Below are 4961 nucleotides of genomic sequence, written 5' to 3' on the forward strand. Positions count from 1 at the left end.
ACTGAAGGACCATTGAGGGATTGACCAGAAATCAAATCAAGCGAGGGTGTAATGACTTTATAATAATACAGTGGGATTGTCTGTGGAATCGTTTCATCAACTACGTGATACGGCCAAATAAATGAAGAAGTGACTCTGTCATTTACAAGGAATCAGCCTTGGGAAAGTTGCTTCAACTCCATTTGCTTCAGACTGCAAGCACAAATGAACAAATGGACTGTGGCATGATGGTGTGTCAGCATGGTGAGTTCTGGCCATTTCTCTTCATCTTCCTGTGTTCACCACAGCCAAATGGACTGTTGGGTGGTCAGGATTTGTCATGAAGATAGACAGCCACTGGGAAACAGAGCCGATGGGTCTTCCGGGCTGTGATCCAGTGCTTTGCTTCTTGAAAAGGAGCGCTCCGTGCGTGTCACCATCGGTAACATGGTGGCTATAAATTTTCTTTCTTTCCTTCGTTATTTATTAACTATCTCACTGAGATAAACTGAAAGGGAAGTATTTTGACCTCTTCAGAAGAAAGACCATTTAAATGCATGAGGGATTTCCCCATCAAGAAGAAGTGATCAGTGACTATCTTAAACATTGATGAAGTAGGTTGATTTTAAAATCATTTGTAGGCAATGAAGCAGCTATCTTTACCTTTTACAAACAATCCAGAATTACATTTTAAAGAAATAAGGGAAACCCTCCAAATTAATCACTGTGAAGCATCCTCTTCAAATGTCATATGAACCTATTGCATTTGGAATGAATTATCTGGTTTGTATAATGAGTTAAAGTAGCACTAATGGACCAAACACAGAGACATAATAAAACACTATTCTAGAGAGAGTAATCCCATAGAGCAGCAAGCGGTCAGAAAAAATTAAGGGAGGGCCTTCACTGGTGGCTCACTGGTGAAGAGTCTGCCTGCCACTGCAAGAGACGTGGGTTCAATCCCTGGTCCAGGAGGATCCCACGTGTCACAGGAGCAGCTGAGCCAATGAGCCACAACTATTGACCCTGTGCTCCAGAGCTCAGGAGCCGCAACTACTGAGCCCAGGTGCCACAGCTACGGAAGCCCACATGCCGCAGAGCCTTTTCTCTGCAACAAGAGAAGCCACTACAATGAGGCCATAAACCACAGCCAGAGAGTAGCTCCCGCTTGCTGCAGCTAGAGAAAAGTCCACTCAACAATGAAGATCCAGCACAGCCAAATAAATAAAATGAATACTTTTTTAAAATAGAGGGAAAATCTAGATCTTCTACCTATAAGATACAGAACACCCCAGACTTCTTTTCCTTCAAGCCTGTTTTCTCTCCCCACTTTCCTTACCCCTATCTATTCAACTTTGTGTCTCTTCTTGTAGGGTCAAGGAATGCACCTCTCTTTGCTTGGATTATGAAGAGCCATCTCCAAGATATGCATGAATAGAAACATACATTTCTCCTTGTTTTGCTTCTCTTCAGGTACATCAAAAATGTATGTCTTCTGAGCATTTTATATCAAAGGAAAGTATTTTTAATTAAAGCTTGGGTCTCCTCTGAACTATGAAGACTTGACCAGACCAAGGACTGCCACATCATTTTTCTCCTCATTATCACCTCGTTAAGATCCCAGAACATGCCTCAGAGGCAGGGGGTTGCTTAACAAGGTGATAATGAGGAGAAAATGTCTCCAGCCTATTTGGGGCACAGCCCATGCCATGTCTGATGATGGCAGAGCAGGTTGGATTGGGGCAGAACACATGTTAGGTACTAAAGTGTTGTTCTCTGAATGGGTTGGGCTCTTTTAAGGTATATCGTGTTTTCTTCTCATTACCATTGGTAAGTCAGTGGAGAAAAAAACGAAAACTTTGGGGGAAGGGACTGTAAGCTGCTTGCTAATATTCATTCATCCATTTATCCTTACTAATATGAACTCTGATTCATAGCTAGGCATTGCCATCCAGCTATAAGACTATATTCTTTGTTTTTCGTGACTCTACAAGTACCATGTAACTATATTTTAGCCCATGATATTTAATTGGAAACATTTTTGCTACCTCCCAGAAGTGTCTTATAACAGAGACTTGTCTTTCTTTTTACCTTTTCCCTCCTTTAGGCTGGCTAGAAAGTAGATGTGATCATCTGAGCTCAGGCAGCCATCTTGGACCATGAGGTGGTAAAGCATAAGAACAGAAGGAACCCGGGCCTTGATGAACCTGTGGGTATGAGGCAGCTTCCCTTTTGATATACCAGAGAGAAACCAACTTTTATCTTGTTTAAGTCAGAAGTTTTTTTGGTGGTGGTCTTGATGTAAGCTGAATCAAATATTACTATGCATGTTTAAAAAGATAAACTTTGTGGTTTTTAAAATTAATTTATTTTTTGTAGACTTTTGGATTGCAGCCATTCTGACTGGTGTGAAATTGTACCTCATAGTGGTTTTGATTTGCATTTCTCTGATAATGAGTGATGTTGAGCATCTTTTCATGTGTTTGTTAGCCATCTGTATGTCTTCTTTGGAGAAATGTCTATTTAGTTCTTTGGCCCATTTTTTGATTGGGTCGTTTATTTTTCTGGAGTTGAGCTGTAGGAGTTGCTTGTATATTTTTGAGATTAGTTGTTTGTCGGTTACTTCATTTGCTATTATTTTCTCCCATTCTGAAGGCTGTCTTTTCACCTTGCTAATAGTTTCCTTTGATGTGCAGAAGCTTTTAAAGTTAATTAGGTCCCATTTGTTTATTTTTGCTTTTATTTCCAATATTCTGGGAGCTGGAGAGGGTGTGGAGAAAAGGGAACCCTCTTACACTGTTGGTGGGAATGCAAACTAGTACAGCCACTATGGAAAACAGTGTGGAGATTCCTTAAAAAACTGGAAATAGAACTGCCTTATGATCCAGCAACCCCACTGCTGGGCATACACACTGAGGAAACCAGAAGGGAAAGAGACACGTGTACCCCAATGTTCATCGCAGCACTGTTTATAATAGCCAAAACATGGAAGCAACCTAGATGTCCATCAGCAGATGAATGGATAAGAAAGCTGTGATACATATACACAATGGAGTATTACTCAGCCATTAAAAAGAATACATTTGAATCAGTTCTAATGAGGTGGATGAAACTGGAGCCTATTATACAGAGTGAAGTAAGCCAGAAGGAAAAACATAAATACAGTATACTAACGCATATATATGGAATTTAGAAAGATGGTAACAATAACCTGGTGTACGAGACAGCAAAAGAGACACTGATGTATAGAACAGTCTTATGGACTCTGTGGGAGAGGGAGAGGGTGGGAAGATTTGGGAGAATGGCAATGAAACATGTAAAATATCATGTAGGAAACGAGTTGCCAGTTCAGGTTCGATGCACGATGCTGGATGCTTGGGGCTGGTGCACTGGGACGGCCCAGAGGGATGGTATGGGGAGGGAAGAGGGAGGAGGGTTCGGGATGGGGAACACATGTATACCTGTGGCGGATTCATTTTGATATTTGGCAAAACTAATACAAATATGTAAAGTTTAAAAATAAAATAAAATTAGAAAAAAAATTAATTTATTTTAATTGGAGACTAATTACTTTACAATATTGTGGTGGTTTTTGCCATACATCAACATGAATCAGTCATGGGTACACATGTCTCCCCCCATCCTGAACCCCCCCTCCCACTCCCTCCCCACCCCATCCCTCTGAGTTGTGATGCTATATTTAATCCAAAGTACATGTGCTTCCTGTTTTTTCTGTTTGTCTTTTCTTTCAATTTTATTTTACAGTTTTTTTTTTAAGTTGAAGTATAGTTAATTTACAATGACGTATTAGTTTCTGGTGCACAGCAAACTGATTCAGATATATATATATATAGATACATGTATATATACCTGAATTTTCCCCTGATATACATATATGTACTCTGAATATAGAAAGAATATATATATATATATATATTCTTTTACATCTTTTCCATTGTAGTTTATTACAACATATTGAATGTTGTTTATCCTTAGCTCTTAATTGTCACTCAAGCCAGAACATCTGTCATCAGTGATGTGTGGAGCCAGCTCACCCCAGCTCACAGAAGCCACTTTTTACAAATTCAAAACTTTGCAAACCAGTTGTTAAAATACACCCATCAGTAAAATTTAAACTATAAAAATTATAATGTAATAAATTATGTTAATGCCAAGGGTAAGAAATATTTGAAAATTACCATTTCCTAATAGTTTTACTGTTTTCTGTGCCCTCACATTTATATTATACCTCTATGTTAGAAGTACTGTGTAGGTGTTATATGCATCTCTTACTAACTCCCTGTTTAGCAATGTGACATAGGTAACTTGAAATCAGTTACAGTGGGAATATTTTCACCATGGAAATTGCCAAATACAAGTGAGGGCTCGATGGGAATTTTTGTTGTTGTTGTTGTTGGCTGTCTAGTCTTAAGAAAGTGATGGAGAAAAGTGTTAATAATGCAAGTTAAACTTAAAAGTATGTTGTATCTAGTACTGAAGTTGAGAGAAGTTTCAATTTAATGAATATTACTTGTATGAGGTGGGAAATAGTTTAATAGTAAGCTACCTATTAGACTTGGTGAAAGTAATTCTATTGGTTGAAGAGGCAGCAGATTGGGATACGACTTCATTTGTCAAACTATGGGTGGATTGCAACTATAGGTGGGTTCAGCAATAATTAATAAGGGTTATAATTATAAGGTCAGGGGCAGCGGCCGAGAGTACCAGACTGTGACGGCGCAGGAACGGCCGAGAGGAGCTACCCTGCGTCCAAAGTCAGCGGGGGCGGCCAAGAGGAGATATCCAGCTTCCAAGGTCAGGGGCGGGGCTGGGAGGAGATACCCCATGCCCCAAGCCTGAGGCCAGGGGCAGCGGGCGGGAGGAGCTACCCCATGCCCGAGGCCAAGGGCGGTGGCTAGGAGGACCAACCCAACGTCCAAGGAGCCATGGCTCTGCAGGCACAGGAGGGCCTAGAGGAGCTA

At 40.4% G+C, this 4961-nt stretch overlaps 1 long non-coding RNA gene across 1 annotated transcript; it reads left to right on the forward strand.

Moving 5' to 3' along the window:
• Nucleotides 1-1344: 1344 nt before the first annotated feature.
• Nucleotides 1345-3175, forward strand: LOC147366067 (uncharacterized). The gene is made up of 2 exons (XR_015132364.1): nt 1345-1452; nt 2087-3175. It is a non-coding gene; the product is annotated as an uncharacterized LOC147366067 (long non-coding RNA).
• Nucleotides 3176-4961: the final 1786 nt, after the last annotated feature.

The sequence above is a fragment of the Bos grunniens genome, chromosome 9 (assembly GCF_055505025.1).
Source record: "Bos grunniens cultivar Pamir isolate PY7600 chromosome 9, Bosgru_T2T1.0, whole genome shotgun sequence".
Lineage (NCBI taxonomy): Eukaryota > Metazoa > Chordata > Mammalia > Artiodactyla > Bovidae > Bos > Bos grunniens.